The sequence below is a fragment of the Poecilia mexicana genome, unplaced genomic scaffold (assembly GCF_051168715.1).
Source record: "Poecilia mexicana isolate PSO_F unplaced genomic scaffold, ASM5116871v1 scaffold_21, whole genome shotgun sequence".
Classification (NCBI taxonomy): domain Eukaryota; kingdom Metazoa; phylum Chordata; class Actinopteri; order Cyprinodontiformes; family Poeciliidae; genus Poecilia; species Poecilia mexicana.
This window is the reverse complement of record NW_028263390.1, coordinates 23,095,691-23,122,037: the sequence shown is the minus strand read 5'-3', so window position 1 is coordinate 23,122,037 and position 26,347 is coordinate 23,095,691. Positions and strand designations below refer to the sequence as shown.

The window sequence follows — 26,347 nt, the reverse complement described above, 5'->3', positions numbered from 1 at the left end:
TGTTTTTTTAAATTAGCTTTTTCTTAAGTTTGTTTTGCGCATTTGTTTTATTTGTTGAAGCTCTGTGTGAATTTTACCTTGAAAGGTGCTCCATAGATAAGGTTTCACTTACTTCCTGTTTAGCTTATCATAGCCCAACTGTATTCAACTTTATTGTTAGCGCTGCTATGCTAACTCTGTTCAACTTATCAACTTAAAGTAAAAACATATTGAATTTGTAGACAAAACATTGCAAACAAATTGGAAAGAAAACGGGGTTTTCAATGCTGATAAACAACCAATTTAGTAATTTGATGTAATTTGATGTTGTGTTCACATTTAATGCAAGAGTTTAACAGACCTTTAGTCTAGATTTTATTTGTATAAAATGATGTTTGACCAAACAATAATGTAAAAGTGGGTAAAAAATAGAAGATATGATGAACCTAAAATCACATTTTTTAGGCTGTTATGGATAAAAGTTCTGATTATAAGATAAATAGATCTGGCTTGCAGCTGTGTCTTAAAACACGAGAAAACTTTAGAATAAGGAAATAATAAATTAAAGGAGTGAAAAGATGAAAAAGGATGAAATGAAAAAGCTGCAGCGCTCAGAAAACCCCTCGCCCCATTTCCAGCCGTGAAATTTATATTCTGGGGTTTTTGATCCTGCAGCCGTTCGCAGCAGCATGGTCGGACTTCAGGGGCCCGCAGAGGCCCCCAGGGCTCCTTAACCTGATTATGGGGGCCGACGTCCTGCAAACGGAGTAGAGTCATTAGAAGAGATGCAGCGGCCCGACGCCGCAGCGCTTCAGAGCTCAGATTTACATGAGAAAGAAGGCAGAGAGCAGCCGTCGCTCTGCAAACACGACGAACACACACACATGTAAAACACACACACATGTAAAACACACACACATAAAACACACACATAAAACACACACACACATAAAACACACACACACATAAAACACACACACACATAAAACACACACACACATAAAACACACACACATATAAAACACACACACATATAAAACACACACACACATAAAACACACACATATAAAACACACACACATATAAAACACACACACACATAAAACACACACATATAAAACACACACACACATAAAACACACACACATATAAAACACACACACATAAAACACACACACATATAAAACACACACACATATAAAACACACACACATGTTAAGCACACACACACATTTGAGCGCCATGGAAACAACATGAAGTCAGAAAGCAGAAGGACCAGAGTGTGAAGGACGGATCAAAGGAAAACTTCACAAATCAAACCAGGAACTGAAATAAAAATAAGAGAATCTTAAAAAACACAGATTGGAAAGAAAATCTGTAAAATGTACAAGATGTCAGTCAATCACTGATGGAGAAGAGATGGAAAGAGGTCAGATAGAGTAGATATTAATAAAATAAGGCATTTATTAAAAATGTAATGATGTAATCATTCTTAGTCTTCGTCTTCATTCTGCTGCTACCGTGTGACTGAAGTCCAACACAGCTAAACATTTTAAGGGAATGTGGGTTTTAACATCTGATCTAAAATGATTAACCTTTTTAATCAACTTTTATTGAATCTGTTTTGATGAACTGTTTGTTATGATAATCTGTCTCCTTCCAATAAACCCCATGACTTGGTAACCTGGTTAAAGCCTCTGGTAATATTCAGAATCTTTGACTATTTTTTGCCAATGTTGAAAGAAAAACAACTTGGCAATTGCAGTTAGAAGTAAAATTAAAATCACAAGTGGATAAACTTGTTCAGACGATGAGTCAAAACAAACCATCATCTTCCTACCACTTCCTGTCGTCTTCTTTGTCATTTCCATCAGCAGTAACATCCTGTTGTAGATGACGTGACTCGTATTTCCTACAGTTTTATAAAATAAAATTGAGTTTTTGTGCTCATTATACCACAAAAACCTTTGATCAAATATTAAATGGGTGTATTTTCATTAAGGATCATTTCTATTTGTGTAATTTTTTGGTTAATGGAAACACAGCTAGTGATGCCAACTGAACAAACTGGATCAGTTTTCTTTTGTTTTCAGAGTTCAAATCACAGGTTCTTCTAAAATAAAAACTGGAATATTGTGGATAGTTTCTCCCTCATTTCAGAACTTGAAACTCAGATAAATTCACTCCACACAGAGTTAACTAAGCTTTTATTTCTTGCAGTTTTGATTATTTTTGCCCACAGTGAATATAAACCCAACATTTAGTGTTTCAGAATATCAGAATATTCAATCAGATCAATAAAAATGATATTTTAAACATAGATATCAGTCTTCTGAAATGTTTTTTCATGTCAATGCTCTCAGGTCTGCATGAATTAGTGAAGTTTGTTTCAAAAGAAGATTTCAGCAGCAAGGCAGCTCAAAATGTTTTAAATCATAAGAACATCACACAGGAACAAGAAAATGTCAGTCATGAGTTACTGCATCAATGCGGCGTGGCATGGAGGAGACAGCCGGTGGTTTAGAGTTTATTAAAGTGAACCATCATCAAACTCTGATCCAAATCAGAAAAGCTGCAGGAGCTTCAAATCCTCTCCTGATTTCCAAGCGTCTCCTGAACGTCGGCCTGAAAACAGGAAGTTTTTGATCCTGAAAAGCCATTAAATGCGAACAAAGAGAATCGGTTAGCAGCTGCAAGAGTGGAACTGAGTGGGAGAAAACGCCGAGGAGTTTACACCCTGACAGAAAACACACAGAAGGAGAATCTAAATATTCATCCTTTTTCTTTTTAAATTTAATGTGTCATTTAAATCCCAGCAGGAAGACAAGAGGAACGCGGAGCTGCCATGTAGTCGACCTCATTAGATGCAGGAGAAGTGAAGTGTAAGAAGGACGCGGAGAGAAATCAGCAGCAACACGATGAGATGAGATGTGCAAACTCTGCAGGAGGCGCTGCTGGCTGGAGCATCAGCCAATAATCACAGAGGACCTGAAGGTGACCACCTCTGGTCCCCTGGCCATGAGGGAGTTTCATCACAGCCAGAAACTAAAAAATCACATTAAAATACAACAAAAAATCTGCTATTTAATGTAGCCTTTGTTTATTTCAGCTGATTCTACCCATTAAAGTAGAGGATGATTAGTTTAAATTGAAATTTGGTCCATTTCCCTCCCAGTTTGTTTAGATCGCAGCGATTTCCCAAAGGTCAGGACAAGGTCGTGTTGTAGTCTCTTATGTTAAAATTCAAAATCTATAAATAAAGCAAAACAGGAAAAACCGCTGCAAGTTTCATCCGAACACCTTCCCAAAATAAGATGCGAGGTTTGCATTGTATTATGGGATGTAATACAAGCCAATATGCAAAGGCAACATGTCTTTTTCATGGACCGTAAAGCCTTATGCAACTTTTCAGGACGAGTTGAACAATCATTCAGAGTGCTGTTCTCACTTTATCTGAAATAAAACCTACGTCTGTTTTCCCACCTCGGTTTAACTGGGAACCATCATCTGCTCCTCCTCCAGCTGCTGTGGCTCTGAGTCAAACCAACCTGTTCCCCTCCTGGCCTGTGGGGGCGCTGCACCAAGAACCACTGAAGGAAACAAAAACCTCTGAAGACACTGAGAGCCACTTCCTTCTTCACCAGATGGAAACAAGATGGAGGCGTCAGATTTTAGTGTTGGAGGATTTCTCTTTAGTCTTTGGCTAAAGACCAGGAGACATTTCTGCTGCTAGCGCTAGGTTAGCGTGTTTGCTTTGGTTGCATTTACCCAGAATCCCTTGCTCTGTTGTCCAGTTTCAGCTTTTGATCCGCTTGGTGTTCACATATGCATTCGATCCGCACCAGAGTTCACTTCAACTGAACCAAGAACCAGGTTTGTTGTCTTTAAATAAATCTGTATGTTTTGTAATTATTTTGTGTTATTTTGTAGATGAACCTGTCAGAAGCGAACTCCAGGCTTTCCCAAACTACTGAGGCAGTCTAGACTCTATTTTTTGCTGAAAAATGAAAGACAGAGAGCAGCAGAACCAATCCTCCTCCGTCTCTGCAGGTGTAAACCGTCCTGTCGGCCTCCCCATAAAGACAATAAATATGCTTTTACTGTGTGTATTTATGAAGTGTGGAGGGGGCGGAAGACGACAGCCGTGTTATCAGCTGATGATTATCTGGTTATATGAGCTTCCAGCAGGGCGGCGCGTCACATGGATTTACATTCACATCATCTGATTAATGCAGGGAGAAGCGAGTCGTTGCAACACTTTAACTTCCTGCTGCAGACCTTCATCTTCATCACCGCTGCTGCCCTCGTATGATTGGATCCCGTTGTTCAGCAGAAATAAATGAGATGTTTGTATGACACTCTGGGTTCATATAATTCTGCTTTATGAGTTTCAATCTCTGTAAAATGTTTTACATGATATCCCTTCCCTGGGTGGTCCAGAAATGGACGTGGAGCTTCGTCTTGTTGCCATGACGAACAGGAAATGATCACCTGAAAATTAAAAAAATAAACATTTAAAGTGGAAGTCTGTTTGTCTCATCATGCAGCCGTAGAGGATCAGATGGCGGATATGTTTGCAGATGGCATCATGGATCAGCTGCTGGACATTCAAATGAGCTTTTCTCACATGGCGGTGAAAACATTTCTAAACCTTCACATTAACGACGTCTTCAAGCATCTCAGGCAAAACTGGAAATATCTGAACATAAAACGAGAACTAATTAGTTTTTTGTTCATAATGAGTCCTGAACAATTTATACTTTTAAATCAACAAAATGATGACAGAGAATCCTGAAATCTGATGAAAATATTTATTTATTCAGATTTCACAGCAGTATGACGTCTCAGAAAATGTTTTATTAGGTTCAGATCAATGAATCTATAAATGATCAATTCACTAAAGGATTTCTGTGTTATTGTATTTTAATACAATACAATTTTTATTTTCTTATAGGTTTGAATTATTGGTTTTTATGCATTTTTTTTATTTATTTCTAATATTTTATTGAAGAAAACTAAGTTGATAAATTAAAAATCTGCACAATTTTCCAGTTTTATTACCTGATTAATCATCAGAATAATTGACAGAATAATCAATTGATAAAATAATCGTTAGTTGTAGTCGTAAACATGACATGGACTTTTCTTTCAAATCTTTTTTCTGTTAATTTTCTGCTTATGGCAGATGAAAACATGACATCTGAATATCACATCTGACTAATGAACATTTTTATTTGAACTCAGAAATGTATTTTTAATGTTGTTTAAAGTACTTTTAATCTGACTAATGCATAATCTAATTAGCTGAGTATGACTATTTCTGGACTTCATGCTGCACAGTGAACTTTTAGAGTCTCAGTGAATTAAATTAAGTTAATTTCAAGGTTAAAACTGTTTCTCTTTTTACTCTGAGCTACAACCGTGGAAACATGCAGAGAATCTGAGGAATAAAAGTCATAAAGAGACACGTCAGGTAAAATCCTCTACATGGTTCATTAGCAGCTGAATCTGATGGTTTACATCCTGAGAAGCTGCACATTAAGCAGGAGGAGGAGCAGCTGATGAGGCGTGAATGACGCGCTGCTTTGATTTATTTAAATTAAAATCAGAGCGAGCTGGAGCAGCAGCTCTTACCAGAGCAGGTCATCAGTCTGGAGAAACACCGGTTCAGGTCCAGAGAAGAGCATGAAAATAAAAAATGTGGACTATACGGAGGCCATTTTGGACAAACAGGTGTTAATATATATATCAGGAATGTGGGGCGATGTCACATAAAACCACACACACAATTCAGACACTAACTAAGCTAACAGTCATGTTTACAGACTGAGGGAGGAAACTGGAGTACCCAGAGAGAACCACACATTCACAGAGAGAACATGCAAACAAATGGTTTAATTTAATCCACTTCATTCATTTTTAACAGTGACCTTGTTTGCTTGCATAGATTTTAACTCAAATATTTGGAAAAAAACAGAAATAATAACAATACCTAAGAAAATGACATCTGAAAGGAGATAAAAACAATATTTAAATTTTCAATCAAAATTGAATCAAATAAAAAAACAAAGTCAAATATTTTACACTGATTGTTTTTTCTGTTTCTTGCTACGTACTGCAGCTTTCAAGCGCCAGTATGTAATGTAATGTTTTTACACTGAGCAGCAGCTCCTGAAATCAGCTGTTCCACCAGGTGTTTGCTAATTGTTGCTGGCTAGTCTGAAGGAGCCGAGTGGGGGAGGAGCTTTGTCTCGAGGGCGGGGCTAAGTCCATTCCGGCATTTTGCACAGCTGACTGGTTGCCATGGAGATTAAAGGATTTTTCAAACATGCATGAAACAATCAAAGCAAAACTCCAGGTTTGTTTCTGATGAGGAAATGAAACTAAAACATGATGGAAAAATTAAACAAAGTTGAATTTACATGCCCCTTTTTGTTTATAATAATTACTTACTGCAGCTTCCAGGAACCAAAATGAAGGAATTTAAAGCCGCACTTGATACAAAATACAGCATAGAACCAAATCTGAGCTGTTCCCAGGAGCTGTTCGGTGTTTGTGATGTTTTTAGTTTCTGATCCCTGCAGTGTTGCATAAAGTTCTGAAGCTTCTGCTGTAGTTTCCTTCGTTAGTGACCCAAAACCTCCTGTTTGTTCACCACTGAAACTATTGATCCGTATAGATTTATTCAGCTTCCACACCTCAAAGCTCTGCTGTACAAAGCCTGCCTGTGGCTACAGCAGCAAATTTGAAATCAACACAGGCTAACTTCTCAATCACTGAGCTGTGAACACAATTAGAGATCATTTTCTGCATCGATCCATGGTGACTGGCCGGGCAGCAGAAGAAACAAAGGTGAAACCTGAGGATGGACTCAGCCCAAACACTTCCTGTTGTTTTATCAGAGCCCTGAGGAGCTCCTTGTTTCCCCATCAGTGAGATCCAGAGCCTCCAGGCGAGGGGAAGGGATAAACGGACGAATATATGATGAGGAGGGATTGGCTCGGCTCCAGACTCAGAGAGAAATCACCGGGTGGAGCGATGAATTCACGAGTTTGATGCTGATGGTTTGCAGCACAATCTGCCTCCCCCAAACTCAGCAGGAAGTCTCTTTTCATGTCTCTTCGTCTCCATCTGTCTCTGCATCACCCCCTTCCTCCTCCACCGGCTTCTAATTGGCAGGAAGTTCGAAAAGTTAAATTCACCATCTGTGTGGTAGAAAACAAGAAGATGAAGAAGAGAAGTGAGTGTTGCTTTAAGAGATAATCCACACAAATGGTCAGACTGGACGAGGTTTTCCAAAGCTGTTGAGACTGAATCTATAAACGATATTAGAAAATTAGCCAGTTATTTACACCATCAGTCTGAGACGTTTCGCCTCCAGAATTCATCTTAAATTTTATGTTATTTTGCTTCTTATAAATAATTGAAAATGAAAATAACCAGAATTAGATTTGAATCATCAAAATGAAAACTTTTGTTGTCCGTTAATTCGGTTTGAATCCAGTATGAACAGCTTTTTCTGATACGAAAACATTCACTGTTGCACATTTTCGTACTTCCATCTGGGAAGTACAAAAAAGACAACAAACAAGAAAAAGCTACAGCAGTATTTTGGCAATAAATTTATTATTTTTGGCATCAAAAACCTCCTGGTTACTAAGTAACAATTGCCAGGCATTGCCCTTTTGCCTAGCAACCCAATATGAGCTCCAGCATGTTTGGTCAGCTGGTTTTTCCACTAAATGCGCTGCACAAATGCAGCACTAACTTGTAATATCCTGGAAAAGCCACGTTTTGTTTTTAGTTGACTCTAGAAATCACTCGCTGCATTCTCATTGGTTGAGCAGGAGGCCCTACTTCTGCTTTTCAAAGATGTACAGTTGTATAAATTTGTTGTCTGCAGCCATTTGCATTAAATTGGGGCGGGGGAGGTGACCAGCAGCTCCTAATTTGAATAAAAGTGACACAGCGCTATAACAGCTAATAAGGAGAACTGACTATAACAAAATCTCATTATCCAAAAATGATTTTGTGCAAAAACTGTAATTAACTTATCTATATCCCAGAGATCTATCCTAACTTGTTTAAAAGGAATTATAATAGAGCAGCTTTAAGAAATGAGAACTTGCTCTCTGCATCAGTTTGGGTTGCATCTGAAATAGGATCATGTTTTGATCTAAGGGTTTATTTTTGTTTTTTAAAAAGATAGATTCCTTCAGTCCAATTCACTGCAACAAGCTGGACATTTTTCATTATTTAACTGAGAGCAGATTATATTGAACATTTGGTTGAAATGCTCTTTGACTCCATCCGATCAGAGTGTATTAGCAGCAGGTTTTTATCCTTAAGATTGATACCAAATGTATTTTCATAGACGTGAAGAACAAAGTTTCTTCTCCTTTCTGTTCTTCCCACCTGGGATATTTTTTCATAATCCACCTCGTTTCTTTGAAGCAGCATTTCAAACAGCTGCCAGTTAAATCTGTGCTGCAGCTACTTTTTTATGATCTCAGAGGTTCATAAAGAGCGATGAGCACTTCTGCTTCGACATGTTGGGAAAGTCTGGTCCGCAGACAGGAAACAGGATGGGAAATAGCACCAACTTGTAATATCCTGCAGTAATTTACAGACTTAAAGTCGACCTTCATTGATGAGAAACTACGAGATTATCTGGTGAATTTCTGACATCATAAATTTTTATTTTCAGTCCTTGCAAAGTCACCCTCTCCATCTTCACTCTAATTGCTTCCTTCTTCCTGAATTATTCTGCCCTAAATCAAATGATTAATATTCCCCGTGACCTTTTTTGTTTAATTAATGTCTTCATATAAAATATCACTTAATCTGGCATTTTCTATTTTCATTGCAGCGATCATATATCTGCCATCACTGCAGCGTGTCGCTCAGACTGGATGCTGATGGTGCGGAAAGACGTTAGACGGCGTCATAAAGCTCAGCAGACAGAAAACGCCTCCGAGCGTGAGAGCAGGACGAGGGTGAAACATTAAAATCTTCACTCCCATCTCCCCATAAAAACAGTCTCCACTCTGGTTTTATGTCTTCACATCTCCATCATCAGCAGCATCATCAGTTCTGAGAAATGAATAGTTGCTCTGCTGTTTTAGAGACGAGTCATGGATTCAGTTAATGTTTTCATCTGAATAAATCTCCAAGCTGATGGCTGTGACAGACAGCTTTACTTCAAATTCATATCTTTCATTTGCAGTTAAAAAATTTACAATCAAATTCAAAATGTTCAGGTGAGTGTGTGCACACTTCTGCTAATGTGCTAATAGCATAGTTAAATTTTTGTTCAGCATTTTTGGCAACTTTGAAAACATTTAGCACAATTAGTTTCCCCTAAGTAAAATTTTCCAACAGGAAATGATGTTTAAAACAGTTTAAAATCTATTAAAGCCCTGCCATAATCAATCAGGCTAAATTAGCAATAGAGACGTAGCAATACTTAACATCTATAAAACTAAAACCATGAGGGAAACGTTTAGACCAAAGAATTACTTAATGAAGTTGCAAACCACACAGGAAGGTGTGCAATATCAAATTTGACTTCGTTGAGGGTGACATGCTATGTTGTAACGTGATTCACACTTGATGGATAGCAATATGGTTGAAATGAGTGATTTAGCATTAGCCTACACAAATAACCATGCTGATGTAGCGCTTTAGCATTAGCTTGTTCTAAGTACCATGTTGGTAGTGTTAGTGGAACAAATGTTTATGATTCCTTCGCTAATGTTTGCGGTACTAACTTTTTAGTTAGCAGTTCCCTCCACTGGTAATAATATAACTTCCTAATATGAAAGATTCTGCACTAATTGAGCTGCATAGCAAAGAATATTAAATGTTGTATCTAATAATAATGGCACTTTTCTTAGCTTCCTCCCCTCACTACCTACTACTTCCACAGGAAGACATTAATTTTATCTAATTGTGGTTTAATAATAAAATGTAACAGTTAAATTAAAATGATAACGATGATAATGGCTCTCCTAAACACACCGACTCTCTGACAGCTCTGCGCTCCGGGGAGAATCACTGGATGAGCTTTGAGTCATCTCAGAAAGTCTCATGGCAAAACGTCCGAAACTGTCCAGTATTTAGCAGAAATGAGAAAAGAAGAACAGGAAAAACGTGACAGAGGTACAGTATAACTAATGTGAGGAAATTGTCTGTTGCCTTAGTTATTTTGCGGAGTGTCGTGTTAGCTATCAGCTAGGCTAGCTAGCCAAACATGGCGCTAATCAATGTAGCCTAGCTTGTTCTAACTCAAGTTAACTCGTTTGGTTGCTTATTTGCAACAACTTTTCTTCCTGCATTTTTAACCAGTTCGTTCATGTCTGCATTCACAAATTTATGTTGATAGCAAAGTTTTGCTGTTACAGTTTATAAATTTGTGTAGTTAATGTTTACATGTTAAATCGTTTAACACCAAGGAATTAAGCTAGCAAACATAAGTAAACTGTTTGAGCTCATTACATGTAAGTGGACATTCTTAATAACTTAGTATTATTGTATTCCCAGAATCTATTGAATGTAATCAGTCTTTTTTTATCCCATATGGGGGAACTCAGGTGTAACAGCAGCATCAGGTATAAAGGTTTACACAAAAAGTATTTTCTGTTTCATAAATATGTAACAGGACACACTCTGCAGTCATTATTAATAGGAATATCAGATGTGTAACTGAGTCAGATCACTTTTTCTTTTAATGGAAGTTTTCTGCTTTATTGAACTCTAATTATTTCACTGTAATTATTTCTAAAAATGCACAATCACTCAGATCAATAGCTGCATGTTTACAGCCACTTTAACACAGTGCAGTCCAGTTATCCAAAGGCCAACAGTAGAAGAGGTGACATGTTCTGCATCCAGAAAATAATTTCATACATCTGAATAAATTCATTACATCCAAACAGCCTGAAAGACGCCAAAGAACAGGATAAAATCTGTTGTTTTGGGTTTCAGTTGCGCCTGAAGCTTCTCTCTTCAGTTAAGCTTCTTGTTTTTCTGCAGATAAATGAGTAAATTAGCTCCAATTACAGTTTCAGGTTGACTGAGCAGCAGGACAGCGACTCCTCGCCTCCCCAAAGGTTGCATAACGAAGATGAACGAGGCGACTCGCCACACTTCACACCTCATTCAGAGAGCAGATTAATTACAGTTAATCATATTGGACGAAGAGTGGATCGGCTTCTGATTGGCCTGTCGCTTTGATGCATTACAGCGTCAGAGGAGTCAGACAAAATCAAACTCCATCTTTAAACACAAACCTGACCAAAAACACAGTATTTTTATCTTGATGTTTCCTCTGAAGGAATTGAGAAACATTTCTGTCTAGCTTCACCATTAACCAGATAATTGATCCATTGTTCACATTTAGTAACAAAACAAACACATAGATCAATGAATTTTATGAAGTTGTTTTTGTCAAGACAAAATCTGAAATGTTTTCTTTTTTTAAAAAACAAAAGGAATATAATTAATATAAATCAGGCAAAATAAACATCTTCAATAAAAAACTTATGCAATTTTAAGAACAACTGCAGGTAGCCTTATCACGATAAATTTAGCTGGACGATAAATTGCCCCAGAAGTTATTGCGATAAACCGTAATATTGTTTTGAGACCATTTTTGAAGTGATTTAATGGCATAATAATGCAAGAACACATTCTCAAAGATCAATAAGCTTTAAGTTCTAATTAATGTTTAACACTGGGACTGGAGATGCTTTAAATATTCAAAATAAACAAAACAACAGAAACAAAATTAATTGTGAAGTCTCTGTACTTCATAATGAAATTACTTGAGTAAATATAAACAGTTTAGTGTAGTAAAAATACTCCTGGAAGTTTTGTTTTTTTTCCAAAAAGTCACCAGTTCCTCCCCAACTCACAGAGTTTTCTGGATATTTTATGTTGAAGGGCTGATTGAGCAGGCGGGAGCTCATGGCGTCGGCGTGTCTCTTCTTGCCTCCAGGACTCGGAGGTGCGGTTCAGTCAGCTGCTGTTTTCAGTCAGACTGACGAAACGCGCCAACCAGCGCCTGAAGCCACAGCTCACACCTGATCCGGTGAGTAACTGGCTGCTTACTCACCGGGTGAGGTGATGATGTCATGTTTGACTCACTGGTGATGTCAGCAGACTCACGTTAGAAACAGGTGGGACTACTTAAGGCAAGTCATGAATCTTGTATAACAGAATAATAATGAAATCAAAACAATAACCTGGAATCCTAAAGAGATAAACTGTTTTTCTATTTAGCTGGAAAAGCAGTTATAAAAACAAACTATTTGTAAATCATTATTGTATATTTTATATAATGTATCCCAGGATAAATAAACTTCCCTCCATGACTATATAATCCAATAATACATCTTGTTTTTATTCATACAGTTTAAACATTTTAAAGCTGCACAAACTGTTTCTGTTTCACTGCAAAAACACCAAATCTTACCAAGTATTGGTTTATTTTCTGGTCCATTTGAAATAAGGCCAATCTAATTCAGGTGAATTTTCAGCAGGATGTAGAATCTTGTTTAAGGCAATAATTCCTTAATATTGATGAAGAAGTTCATGTTCACTGGCAGATTATTTTTCTTGTAACAAACACTTTTCTCATAAGTGAAATAATCTGCCAATGGAAATGCAATTATTTTGTCAATATTAATGAATTGTTTACATAAAACAAGCTCCTATATTTTGCTGAACAGTTACTTCTAAGTTAGTTTTGTCTTTTTTTCAAATGTATTCAGATATTTGCTCTGGAAAATAGACCACAAATAGTTGGTGAGAATTAGTTTTTGCAGTGCTGATCCTGCTCCATCCTGGTCCTGTGTGGGAAACGTTGGAGAAGCAGAGGGACTCGGACCCGACAGCCAGTCCTGCTAACGGTTCCCTCTCCTAATTATGCCGCCGCCCTCAGCAGCAGCACTTCAAACACTTCCAGCCACAGGGGCCCCACCTCGTTTACATGTCTAATTAGACGACAGCGGACCCCTGCTGAGGCGGCGCGGTTCACCAGCAGGTTGCTGTTTGTCTGCAGCAACTTTCAGTTTCCCTGGACGAAGGAGTCCACTTTGTTTTGATGAATCCATTTCTGTCACACAACTTTCGCAGGTTTGCAGACTCTGGGTTTACTTAAGAGGTGGAGCTGCTGAGGGATCAGGCTGCTGTCTGAAGAAACACAACATATTCTCTGAATTTTGACATTTCAATTCCACTCCCTCCACATAAAATGATCACTCACCAAATCCTGCTTGAATAATTCATTTTTTATTCTATTTCACAGGATCAAAATGACTTCTGTCTGCAGAATGGACCACAGCTGTCAGGTGATGGACTGGCTGGAAATGAAAAAGGCCTTGGAGACGAAGCAGGACAAGACAAGATCAGGCCCAGAGGGAGCGCCTCAGAAAGGTCGGTCAGCTCACCTGGAGGCCCACTTCCTGCACACAAACTCACCTCTGTTAGTAAACATTACCAACAATCCTGGAAATAAGTAACAATTTGACAAAATTTTAAATAATCAAGACCACAATAAAATCAGATAAAGGATAAAATCTGTATTTGTACTTAAAACAATGTTTTTTCCAAGATGATGCACATTTAACTTTTCATATTACACAAAAAATGAACTCGCATCGCCTGTTCCAAGAGAACAACAAACCAAACAACACAATGAAGCTGGTTTTTGAAAGAATAACGCAGTGAATCATTAAACCTCTGAAAAGTCTCCAAACTCGTTGCCCGAAAACCAACAAAACATTAAAAGATCAGAATTAGAAGGAACTTAAATCTCCTGTTATGTTCTACAAAATAAAAGTCTTTGTTGTGCTGAATATTCAGCACAATCCAACAATATTTTGTTCTGGAAATGTCCTGCTGAGCCAGTTGTCCTATCCTGTATCACATCCTGCAGGCTACAAAAGTAAGCAAGCATACAAATTAAATATAATTTATGTTCACATGGATGTTAATCTGCCTCTGATTCTTTTTGTAGGTTCATTTGGTTAAATATTCAGCACCTCTCCTACACTTTAAAGAAAGATCATGTCAGTTAAAGCCAAAGCAGAAAAGTGAAGAAATGATCTCACAGGTGCATCACCCAAACCATGAGTCTAATTACCTGCAACAGGTGAATCCTGTGAAAACATGAATCAAACACGTGCCTTTAGATTTCAGCTTCACCTCTTCTGCAGCTCATCACAGGTTGTTGCTGATGCTAATTGGCACCCAACAAGAGTTCCTAACTGAGTTAAAATTAGCAAATGAGTTCAATGTTTTCAGATGCTGGTTGTTAAGTTTATGCAATTGTTTTGCTTTTTTGGGAAATATTTTAGTTCATTGAGGTGGCTGACTTCAATGTCTTTTGCTGTGGACTGTTTGATGAGAGTGAGAGATGGACCTCAGCAGTTGTTGTGTTGCAAGAAAGCAACAGCTTGCAAAGAAAATCAAGGTTCCTTGCTGACTCTGACGTGATTTGAACATGAAACCTTCTGATCTGGAGTCAGACGCGCTGCTGTTGCGCCACAGAGTCTGTGTAGAGAAGATCTATGGCCACTGGTCCAGTTCCTGTCAGAGCTCTAGATAACCTGCTGAAGATTCCCAATGCCACGAAGTGAGTAACCTGGAAGCAGCAACAACAAAGTGAATGTCTTGCTTGGAGTTTGTCTTCTGTGTGACAGAAGGCTTCAATTTCCCTTCACAGTGACATTTTTTTTTTATTGTTTGAGAGAACAATCCACCAAAAGACATCTCAGAGAGATCATTTGAAGTTGAGCTTCCTTGCTGACTCTGACGTGATTTGAACACGCAACCTTCTGATCTGGAGTCAGACACGCTGCCATTGCGCCACAGAGTCTTTGCAGTAAACATTTGTTGCCACAGGAGGAGTTCCTGACAGAGTTTTGAATAAAAATACCAAAAGTCAACTACTGAGGAATCTGTAAGCAGCAAACATAAAATTAGCATTGCATTTCTGTTTTTTATTACAAATTTTTCAAGTTGAATCTGGAATGATAGACCAACTCTTTTAGTTAACGATGTTATATGACTCAGTACTTCTGAAAGACCTCCTTAGCTGACTCTGACGTGATTTGAACACGCAACCTTCTGATCTGGAGTCAGACGCGCTGCCGTTGCGCCACAGAGTCTCTGCAGTAAAGATTTGTTGCCGCAGGAGGAGTTCCTGACAGAGAAACTGTGGGTTCAAAAGCCACCTGCTCAACTAAAGGTGTGTGATTGAACCAATGAATGCATGTGAATAAAAACTTTCAAACAAAAACTAAATGTATGCAAAGAGAAAACAATGGAACATCACGTTTGGCTTCCGCCAACGTTATGCCAATTTGGAGAATCTCAGAGACCAGTTGGTAAGAGTAAACTCACTTCTAGTTTTTGCAACGGTACCAAGGAAATGCTTTTACTTCAATTAGGAGGCCGACTTCAATGTGTTTTGCTGTGGACTGTGATGAAAGAGATTTGATGAGAGTGAGACCTCAGCAGTTGTTGTGTTGTGAAAATCAAGGTTCTGAGCTGACTCTGACGTGATTTGAACACACAACCTTCTGATCTGGAGTCAGACGCGCTGCCGTTGCGCCACAGAGTCTGTGTAGAGAAGATCTATGGCCACTGGTCCAGTTCCTGTCAGAGCTCTAGATAACCTGCTGAAGATTCCCAATGCCATGAAGTGAGTAACCTGGAAGCAGCAACAACAAAATGAATTTCTTGCTTGATGTTTGTCTTCATGTCTCTTTACAGTGACAGTTTTTTTAAGAGAAATGGTTTGAGAGAACAATGCGTCAACCCACCAAAAGATATCTCAGAGAAAGCATTTAGGTTGAGCTTAACTACTGACTCTGACGTGATTTGAACACACAACCTTCTGATCTGGAGTCAGACGCGCTGCCATTGCGCCACAGAGTCTCTGCAGTAAACATTTGTTGCCACAGGAGGAGTTCCTGACAGAGATATAAATGAAAACTACTACTGAGGAATCCATAAGGCTCAATCATAAAGTTTGCATTGTACTTCTGTTTTGTATGACAGAATTTTTCAAGTTCCCCCTGGAAGGATCATGTTACAATAGATTAACTGTTTTAGTTAACATATGGAAGCTTAGGCAGTGTTACACTTTGCTAGCAGCTGTGAAAGGGTGTTTCGCTGACTCTGACGTGATTTGAACACGCAACCTTCTGATCTGGAGTCAGACGCGCTGCCATTGCGCCACAGAGTCGCTGCAGACAACTTCTTTGCCGCAGGAGGAGTTCTTGGGAGATTTATAACAACACTAAAAAGTCCAACTACTGAGGAGTCCATAAGCAGAAACCATAAAAATTCCATAGAACTTCTGATTTTTATTACAGAATTTCTCAAGTTCAGTCTGGAATGGTCAACTGTTTTAGTTAACATCTGGAAGCTTAAGCTGAGTTAGAAGGGCTTGGTACTTCTGAAAGACCTCCTTAGCTGACTCTGACGTGATTTGAACACGCAACCTTCTGATCTGGAGTCAGACGCGCTGCCGTTGCGCCACAGAGTCTGTGTAGAGAAGATCTATGGCCACTGGTCCAGTTCCTGTCAGAGCTCTAGATAACCTGGTGAAGATTCCCAATGCCACAAAGTGAGTAACCTGGAAGCAGCAACAACAAAGTGAATGTCTTGCTTGGAGTTTGTCTTCATGTCTCTTTACAGTGACAGTTTTTTTAAGAGAAATGGTTTGAGAGAACAATGCGTCAACCCACCAAAAGATATCTCAGAGAAAGCATTTAGGTTGAGCTTAACTACTGACTCTGATGTGATTTGAACACACAACCTTCTGATCTGGAGTCAGACATGCTGCCATTGCGCCACAGAGTCTCTGCAGTAAAGATTTGTTGCCACAGGAGGAGTTCCTGACAGAGAAACTGTGGGTACAAAAGCCACCTGCTCAACTAAAGGTGTGTGATTGAACCAATGAATGCATGTGAATAAAAACTTTCAAACAAAAACTAAATGTATGCAAAAAGAAAACAATGGAACATCACGTTTGGCTTCCGCCAACGTTATGCCAATTTGGAGAATCTCAGAGACCAGTTGGTAAGAGTAAACTCACTTCTAGTTTTTGCAACGGTACCAAGGAAACGCTTTTACTTCAATTAGGAGGCCGACTTCAATGTGTTTTGCTGTGGACTGTGATGAAAGAGATTTGATGAGAGTGAGACCTCAGCAGTTGTTGTGTTGTGAAAATCAAGATTCTGAGCTGACTCTGACGTGATTTGAACACGCAACCTTCTGATCTGGAGTCAGACGCGCTGCCGTTGCGCCACAGAGTCTGTGTAGAGAAGATCTATGGCCACTGGTCCAGTTCCTGTCAGAGCTCTAGATAACCTGCTGAAGATTCCCAATGCCACGAAGTGAGTAACCTGGAAGCAGCAACAACAAAGTGAATGTCTTGCTTGGAGTTTGTCTTCATGTCTCTTTACAGTGACAGTTTTTTTAAGAGAAATGGTTTGAGAGAACAATGCGTCAACCCACCAAAAGATATCTCAGAGAAAGCATTTAGGTTGAGCTTAACTACTGACTCTGACGTGATTTGAACACACAACCTTCTGATCTGGAGTCAGACACGCTGCCATTGCGCCACAGAGTCTCTGCAGTAAAGATTTGTTGCCACAGGAGGAGTTCCTGACAGAGAAACTGTGGGTACAAAAGCCACCTGCTCAACTAAAGGTGTGTGATTGAACCAATGAGTGCATGTGAATAAAAACTCTCAAACAACAACTAAATGTATGCAAAAAGAAAACAATGGAACATCACGTTTGGCTTCCGCCAACGTTATGCCAATTTGGAGAATCTCAGAGACCAGTTGGTAAGAGTAAACTCACTTCTAGTTTTTGCAACGATACCAAGGAAACGCTTTTACTTCAATTAGGTGGCCGACTTCAATGTGTTTTGCTGTGGACTGTGATGAAAGAGATTTGATGAGAGTGAGAGATGGACCTCAGCAGTTGTTGTGTTGTGAAAATCAAGATTCTGAGCTGACTCTGACGTGATTTGAACACGCAACCTTCTGATCTGGAGTCAGACGCGCTGCCGTTGCGCCACAGAGTCTGTGTAGAGAAGATCTATGGCCACTGGTCCAGTTCCTGTCAGAGCTCTAGATAACCTGCTGAAGATTCCCAATGCCATGAAGTGAGTAACCTGGAAGCAGCAACAACAAAATGAATTTCTTGCTTGGAGTTTGTCTTCTATGTCAGTGGTCCCCAACCCCCGGTCTGTGAATTGGTACCGGGCCGCACAAGAAATAATTAAATATTTCCGTTTTATGTATTATTTGAGTCTGGATGACCGTTTATTTTGAAAATCCTTTAACCGAATTCTGAGTCAACACTGAGCCCACAAGCAGCAAAATGAGTAAGAAACAGATCAGGTGTCTTTGGAAAGTTTCTTTGCAAAGGGGAGAAGGCCCAGAGAAGCGACAGGAGGATGGATTTATCCCGGTGTTCTATCCGCTCTGAGTAACATGCGGCGGCCGGCTGCTAATGAGGCAATGAAGCTTCAAACTGCTTCACCTCGTAGAGACCAAGCAGGCTGTGGATATAAGCAACACTTCGGGTGTCATTGTCTCCATCACTCCCTGATGGACCGTCTCATTGCAGAGAAACAAGCTCAGGGCTCCGTTAGTCTTTATCGTGAGTTAAAATTTTCATGAAAGTAAAATGTTCGTTTTTGTGGTGCATCTGTATCTTATTTTGAAGGGCTATGTAAACGTTACCATAGCGACCAGAGTCACAGCGTTTGGGCAGTGGTCGAGAGGAGATGAGTAGAGCTTGTGAGTCTTAAGTCTGGTTTAGACAGAAAGATTTAAGATTGTCAGCTGATTCTCCAAACCTCTGTGACCACAGAGCTGATAAAAGTACAACAGGTTCGATCGGTTCGTGTTCAGCCTCAAGGCAGGAGCAACACGAACCGATTCCAGTCACAAACATCCCGATTCCAGAAGAAAATCCACAAAACCCCCAACATAGCGGGGATTTAGAATGACCAAACACGGATGACGATGTAGAAGCAATAGTGACAGTTTGTGGACTCATTTTAAGAGATAAAAGACTAAAAAAGAAAAGGCGGTGGATAAAAGACAGCGGGAGCAGCCGCTCTATTTGCTGCACTATGATTTGGAAGTGAATATGTTTTTTCATAGTTAACATTTTTAACTGAATAAACATAAACATATATAATAACGACCTTTACATATAATAATAAACATTTCCACATATCATCTCCAATATCCACCGGACTCTCAGTTGCGCGATATGTCAGCTGTTTGGGATTCCCCTCTGTTCTTACGTCACCGCGCTTTCTGATTGGTCCTGAGGAGTCCGTAAGCAGCAACCATAAAAATTCCATTGCACTTCTAATTTTTATTACAGAATTTCTCAAGTTCAATCTGGAATGACCAACTGTTTTAGTTAACATCTAGAAGCTTAAGCTGAGTTAGAAGGGCTTGGTACTTCTGAAAGACCTCCTTGCTGACTCTGACGTGATTTGAACACGCAACCTTCTGATCTGGAGTCAGACGCGCTGCCGTTGCGCCACAGAGTCTGTGTAGAGAAGATCTATGGCCACTGGTCCAGTTCCTGTCAGAGCTCTAGATAACCTGCTGAAGATTCCCAATGCCATGAAGTGAGTAACCTGGAAGCAGCAACAACAAAATGAATGTCTTGCTTGGAGTTTGTCTTCTGTGTGACAGAAAGCTTCAATTTCCCTTCACAGTGACAGTTTTTTAAAAAGTTGTTTGAGAGAACGATGGATCAACGATGGATCTCCGATTTGAAAAGTAACTCGGAGAAATGAATTTTAAATATATCTGATCAGAACTTCAGCTTTTTCCAAATATGTTTTCTATGTTCTTGTCCACTTCTAAAAGTTACTTTAAAAACAACATTTATTTACTTTTTCATGCTTTATTGAATTCTCTTATCCTGATGTGAATTTTTATGGTGGAGCTGTTTTTTTATTTTTTTCCTCCCTACTAGGCCCACACATCGAATGTCAGTCAGGTTCCTTTTATTTTGAAATTCTCCTGAGAGAAAAACCAAACGGCTGTCAGTTTTTAAGGCTCCTTCGCTCCCTCATCTAGTTCAGAAGCTTGTTTTGGCTTCGCAGACTCACCCGGTGGCCCCAGCCCGCCCTGGAAACCCCCCTCGGTATCCTGTGTTCTCCTCATTGACCTTTGACCCCGCTCGCTGTGAACTACGCCATGAAAACAAACAGAAATGAGATCTGGGTTCAACGGGAGACAAGAAGGGTAATTTCTAAAGAGGTTGAGTTGCTGGAACTACAGTTGGTAGCCGTTTCCTGCTTGGCACCAAATGATCAAACAGCAGAAATCTTCTTATCCTAATAATGTGATGTCCTGTTTTCTGTTTCATCAGCGATCTCCAGTTGTGTAGGTGTTTCATTGTAAGGCGCCATGTCAGGGGTTAAGTGGCTGTTTAGATTAGAAAACTGCTGTAGCTTCAGGATCCTGGCTTGGCTTCTCCCCTCAACCAGCTATGCTGCATTTAAATTACCTGGGAAAAACGAGGCAGTTAGGATCCTGTTTATTCAACTGTCAGTGGAAAAAATGTCACTTTCTAACTCACATCCATAAGAAACATAAACAGAAGTTGGGTTGAGGAAAACGTCGCCTTTGGATCGTTGAGACAGAAAAGCTTTTGTCCTTTTAGCTACAGAACTTTGTAGTAAAAACGCCAGTTAATAAAACCAAAGACTGACGTGTGATTGTTAAACGCATCTAAAATCCTGTTTGACCATTATAAGATCTGATAACTTCTCTAAATATTACACATTACCTTCCATTGTCAGTTTCATTGTAAAATCTATCAAATATTTATTTGATAGTTAATGTAACCCAGGAAACAATTCAGTCACTCCTTAAAAAAAGAAAAAAGTTAACAATATAGTTACAAATAACCACCAATGTTTTTATATGTATTTATTTTAATTGTTTTTTAATGTCTTAATTAGGTAAAAGAAACAAATAGGATAAAATAAAAACAATTATTTAATGGGAAGGGATTTTTTATTTTTATTTTAAGAGATGATCATTCAGTCGTAATCATTCGGTGTTTATTAGAGTTTTGCCATATTTGTATTTATTATCTCACATTTTTCTGGTTCTTCCCTCCCTGCTGTTTGGGTTATTCTCTTAGTTTTAGTCTTTTTCTCTTTGGTTATAGATCCATTTGAGTCTTAGTTCAGCTCCCTTCGTGTTATTTGTCTCCGTCTCTCTGGTCTCGTTCTGCCGCAGCTGTTCCACATCACCTGTTATTAAGCTCACCTGGTTTCATCCTCATTTCCAGCCCTGCTCCAGCGCGTCATCTCCTGCTGAACGCTGTTCAACGCTGGTTCACCTCAGGTCTCTGTTCTTTCTGCTCATGCATTTCTGTAAGTTTTTCCTGTTTTTATTATTTAACCTGTCATTCAAACTCCAGTCCTCGAGGGCCGCTGTCCTGCAACTTTTAGATGTGCCTCTGCTGCACCACACCTGAAAAGAATAATTAGGTCATTAGCAGGGCTCAGGAGAACCGATCTACACAGGGAGGAGGTAATTAAGCCATTTCATTCCACTGTTTTTTACCTGTGGCACATCTAAACACTGCAGGACAGCGGCCCTTGAGGACTGGAGTTTGACACCCCTGTCATTGTGAATGACAACCTGTGAATGACAGGTTAACTTTTAACCTGCCAGTTTTTTGTTGCCTTTTGTTCTCTGCACTTGAATTCTACTGAAAATCATCTCAAAATATTGCATGTTTTAAGGATTTGAATGATGCAGGACTTTATGATCATAAGATGCTGGAGTTTCTTCATTCAGAGTTTCAGTCTGTAAGGGAAAATATTCCTAATTGGGCGACTTGAGGAGAAACATTTCTGAGTGATTACATTTCCATGTAACTTACATTCAGCTGGTTCTTGCAGAATTTGTAACAACAAAACCAAAGTATTTGTTACACAGAAAGATAGAAAACCAGGAGTTGTTTATTTGTGGTGTAAATCACTTTGTTCAGCTTTAGTCTATTTTAGTGTAATTGACTTTTGGGATTTTGTATTTTAGTGTTGATGGTTTTGTTCAGATGTCCTTGATTTACTAGTTATTAGTTCCTGTAGTTTGAATCAACATGTTTTAGTTCATTTCACTAATTTCTGTGTTTACATTTGCTGTGTTTTTGTAGCTTTAATTTTTTACTTCCTGTTTTATTTAGTAGGCTGGTCTTCAGAAGATTTAACACACTGGTCCTTCGTTTAGCGACCGAATATTTATGACTCATTAGTTTATAAGTCCAGTCTGTTTTGTTCTCTCTGTGTTGGTGATAAAAATATTTACTTGTTATTCAGTTACCATAATGTTGAAGGAATGAAACATCAGTGTCCAGAAACCTTTATGTTCCTGGTTCAATGCATCTCAGTGCTGTCGGGTTCTTCAGAGTCCAGCTCATCACCTGGTTATTTGACCAGGTGTGTTGAAGCAGAGACGCGTCTAAAAGCCGCAGCACGCCGCCGGGCCTCCAGGCCTGGATTTGAGAATCTCCGTTCTAAATAATCTCAAATGTATATTTGCATAATTCAAACAACCAACTTGCAGTCAGGCGTTTACTTTTTGTTTCAAATGGATTAATAAAAACGACTCGGTTATAAACAGACATGTTTATGCATTGATTGAACATGATTTAAAACATTATGGTTTTCAGGATTCAGAAATTGTAAAAAATATTCTCAGAGCATCAGAAAGTGCCTGTCCCTGCCTCCAGGCCCCAGTAAGTGTCTGATTAGCTCTGACTGTGCAGTGGCTGCTCAGAAACTGCAGCTGCCTCCTTCCTGCCTCTCCTCACCCCACCGTCGTCGTCATCATTCCCCCCCAAAACCGTCCGACCCCCTGAAATCTCTGCCGCCGCTCCTTCATTTCCAGGCGCTGCAGACCTGAGCGAGCAGACGGACCAGCCGAGCATGACGGAGAAATGAAGTGAGAAGTGCTGCAGAGGTGGAGGGGGGCTGAATGTGTGTGCTCTGAATACTGATCAGCCATCTGTCAAAGAACACGCTGAATGGAGGAAGGATTTTCTGGCTCCTGATTGGTCTGATCCCCGGTGGCGTCTGCATGCATTAAGGCTGGATAAACACCAGCACTCAGACACTGAGTTTCTACAGTCTAACTTTATTTTCCTTAAAGGACAGACAGTCATTTGCTGTGCATGTTGTTGCTCTGTGAAAACATCTCACCAGAGATTTTGAAAAGTTTATGAACTGAGTGACAGATGATGCAAAGGCCACAAACATTGAAATATCACCAATTAAAGTCTTTTATCCATCTCATATAAATATGTAGGGAATCCTTTTGTGAGCTCTTACAGCAGAAAACTTCTTGTCCTGATAATCCCCAAATCTTGGATGAACGCCGTCAGCGTTTTGTCACGTATCCATTTTGAAGTTGTTGCCATTATTACCACTAAGAAAACAATTCATGTTTCTTCTTTTATTTTCCCCCTCAAAGTCCTGGTTTGAAAATGAAACCAGGAAATGCTGAACATTATCTGCAGTAGGATCTGGATGGAAGTCCTTTTCCACTGCACCAACAGAACGAAGGACATCAGCCTCTGGTGTCCTGGACTAAAGGCTGCTTTAGTAGTGGTCTTCAGCTCATTTGCATTGTTGGTTCCTCTGCCTCATCTTCCTCCTGACAATAACCCATAGATTCTCCGGGGACGTTGAGGCCTGACCTCTCAGAGGTGACCCCACTGCTCACACTATAACTGCTGGCGATAACTGCAAGGAGACAATGAATGGATGGATGAATTTTTAGTTCCAGTTCGGATTATATGACACCTGGTCATTAAAACTGGTACTTGTACCGTTGGCTGCAGGGAACGTATGAAGTCAGAGAGAAAACTGAAATCAGCACTTCAACAAAGAAAAGCATGAAATTCTGCATGCGAGCGTCTTTGGTGTGTTGGGTCTGAAAGCTCTGACTCAGCCCAACGGTTCCCTTAAACACTTAAATGATCTTCCTTTTCCTTTTTTAACAACTTTTTCTTTCCACTCAACTTCCCATTATGTTGCTGGAACCCTGTGAACAGAGCAAAACCTTTTGCTGCTGCTGCTCCCTGTGGAGGGCGTCGGCGACCATCTGCTGGACGTCTGTGCTAACTGTGCAGCGTAAAATGTTATTTTCTGACAAACTGAATTTGGAGATTTTATTGATTGTAAGCCATAGTCATAAAAAAAATCAATAGAAATTCAATCAAATCTAAAACGAGTTTTAATTTTTAAAGGAATTGCTAAAATAAGCAACATTTTCAATGATATTCTAGTAAGTTGTACTGGCGTCATGTAAAAGTATAAAAGCGTTATGAGGACAAAAGGAAGCCTTCAGGTCACCATAAGGAAGAGACTAAAATAAAATGGCCATAAGGTGGAAATTAAAACTCCTGAATTTGCTGGAAGCTGAAGTGAGGCAGAGCAGAGCAGCTCCCATGTGGCTGTGATGTGGGAAGATGTGCAGAAACTTTTTAAATATTTCTGAATGGGGCTGAAATGCAAACCTTCACCACCATCAACTACCATCAGCTGTTACTTTACTAAAGAGAAAGTCCTGAATGATCGGTGTCAGTGAAAAGTTGTCTCTGAAAATGTGATGGATGAAATGAAGAACCACGATTGGGCCTCAGTAACTGCGTCGTCAGAAGGATGTTTGCAGCTCGGAGGTCTCTGGATGTTAGTAATCTACCTTTGATTGTCTTCATTTCTGCTGCAGGAGCATCTCATTATGGGCTAAAGGTCCTTCCACTGCTCAGACTAGCAGCATTGATCCTCCTCACCTTGGACTGAGTGCAGTCCTTCAGCAGAAACCGATCGGACAGACTCGCAACACAAAAGATGAGGCAGAGAACCGCAGAGTCAGCAGAGCGCAGAGGCCACAGTTCGTCAGTGTTCGATCAAAGAAAACACTCAGGAGGAGGAAGTCAATGTGGGCGATTCAGCGGTATGAATTTTTCATTGTTTCTGTAACCCCTGGTGCCCTGCAGAGTGCAGCACTGCCTCGAGGAGTTATTACTCACAACTGTCAGAATGTGAAAGTTTGTCTGCAGGAGAAACCAAACCAACATGGAGAACACAGTGAGACATCAGCTGTTTGCTCTTCTACCAGAGCTGCAGCTCTGTTTGCTTCCACTCTACAGAGTTAAACATCGTTGATTTGGGTTCAGAGAAACTGTCTGATGTGCTTCACGTCTGAGCATCAAAATTATACCTTAAAACTGTCAAATCATAAGAGAAGATATGGAAGATCAACTGTTGACTTTTCTTGAATACTATTTCTATAATTGCCTGCTGTCATTTTACATTCTCATGGCCTGCCTCAGAAAAACATTCCCATTGCATGATGCTGCCACTACCATGTTGTACAGTGGTATTATGTTAGCCATACACAATAGAGACCAGTTCATTTGTAGTAAGGAATAAAGTAAGTCTTTACTTTAACAGTACATTTTAGGATAGAAAACTCACAAAGTGCTTGGACCAATTGATTGCATACAGCATGGGCTGCTGCCTTCAGCCAGGAAGTCGTGTCCTCGGTTGGTGACGGCTGCCATGGAGGGGTTTGACCCGTTACCCTCCTGCTGGTGGGTCAGCTTGGTGACTGGCCACTGCTCCCTCCCTCTTGCTTCATATCCATCAGGCTCTTTCTGCTGCCTCTCTTGCTTCCTGTCTCTCCCACTGATGTTTCCAGGATGATTGGGTAGCGAAGCCTCTGCATCCTGTCGCAGCTCGGCATATCCAACTGCACCCTAAGTTTTCCTCTCAAATGGTCCTCAGATCCTCCAGTTGACTACGTCTCTCCTCACCCCACAGCTCTAGTGGTCAGCCCAGGTCCACTTCCTCTTGGATAGGTTCCTCCATGTCTGTGCGCCATTTTCCTTTGACCTCCACCATTCTTGAGTTCCTCAGCTCCTCCGGGTTTCTAATTTCTGCCTGGATCAAGGTTTACTTTTCTATCCGTGATTGGAAGTGAATCAATCCCAGCTCTTGGCTTCCTTACTGGGGTTTCCAGCAAAGTCTCTAAGCTTCAGGTTCCTCTGCCTGCGACAGTCATGTCCAGGCTTTCCACTGACCTCTGGGTCTAATCTTTATTCCTGCTTCACTGACCTTGTTGTCTATTGAATCTATAGTCCATCAATCACGGGACTGAAGGAAGAGAGTTCAGGGGCAGCTGCTGTTTTCAGCAGTGACCAGGCCTGGCCGTCGCAGGCTCTGGACCAACGGGACAATCCTCTCTGTGGACAGACTGGACTCTGAAATAAACCCAGTGAAT

At 39.9% G+C, this 26,347-nt stretch overlaps 11 non-coding genes across 11 annotated transcripts; all 11 read right to left on the bottom strand.

Annotated features, from left to right (window-relative positions):
- Positions 1 to 14,788: 14,788 nt before the first annotated feature.
- Positions 14,789 to 14,860, bottom strand: trnaw-cca (transfer RNA tryptophan (anticodon CCA)). The gene has a single exon. It is a non-coding gene; the product is annotated as a tRNA-Trp (tRNA).
- Positions 14,861 to 15,080: 220 nt separating this feature from the next.
- Positions 15,081 to 15,152, bottom strand: trnaw-cca (transfer RNA tryptophan (anticodon CCA)). Its single transcript has one exon. It is a non-coding gene; the product is annotated as a tRNA-Trp (tRNA).
- Positions 15,153 to 15,535: 383 nt separating this feature from the next.
- On the bottom strand, positions 15,536 to 15,607 carry trnaw-cca (transfer RNA tryptophan (anticodon CCA)). The gene has a single exon. It is a non-coding gene; the product is annotated as a tRNA-Trp (tRNA).
- A 245-nt stretch (positions 15,608 to 15,852) lies between these two features.
- On the bottom strand, positions 15,853 to 15,924 carry trnaw-cca (transfer RNA tryptophan (anticodon CCA)). Its single transcript has one exon. It is a non-coding gene; the product is annotated as a tRNA-Trp (tRNA).
- Positions 15,925 to 16,162: 238 nt separating this feature from the next.
- On the bottom strand, positions 16,163 to 16,234 carry trnaw-cca (transfer RNA tryptophan (anticodon CCA)). The gene has a single exon. It is a non-coding gene; the product is annotated as a tRNA-Trp (tRNA).
- A 231-nt stretch (positions 16,235 to 16,465) lies between these two features.
- trnaw-cca (transfer RNA tryptophan (anticodon CCA)) lies at positions 16,466 to 16,537 on the bottom strand. The gene has a single exon. It is a non-coding gene; the product is annotated as a tRNA-Trp (tRNA).
- A 245-nt stretch (positions 16,538 to 16,782) lies between these two features.
- trnaw-cca (transfer RNA tryptophan (anticodon CCA)) lies at positions 16,783 to 16,854 on the bottom strand. The gene has a single exon. It is a non-coding gene; the product is annotated as a tRNA-Trp (tRNA).
- Positions 16,855 to 17,237: 383 nt separating this feature from the next.
- Positions 17,238 to 17,309, bottom strand: trnaw-cca (transfer RNA tryptophan (anticodon CCA)). Its single transcript has one exon. It is a non-coding gene; the product is annotated as a tRNA-Trp (tRNA).
- Positions 17,310 to 17,554: 245 nt separating this feature from the next.
- trnaw-cca (transfer RNA tryptophan (anticodon CCA)) lies at positions 17,555 to 17,626 on the bottom strand. The gene has a single exon. It is a non-coding gene; the product is annotated as a tRNA-Trp (tRNA).
- Positions 17,627 to 18,015: 389 nt separating this feature from the next.
- trnaw-cca (transfer RNA tryptophan (anticodon CCA)) lies at positions 18,016 to 18,087 on the bottom strand. Its single transcript has one exon. It is a non-coding gene; the product is annotated as a tRNA-Trp (tRNA).
- Positions 18,088 to 19,506: 1,419 nt separating this feature from the next.
- trnaw-cca (transfer RNA tryptophan (anticodon CCA)) lies at positions 19,507 to 19,578 on the bottom strand. The gene has a single exon. It is a non-coding gene; the product is annotated as a tRNA-Trp (tRNA).
- Between the last annotated feature and the right edge of the window lie 6,769 nt (positions 19,579 to 26,347).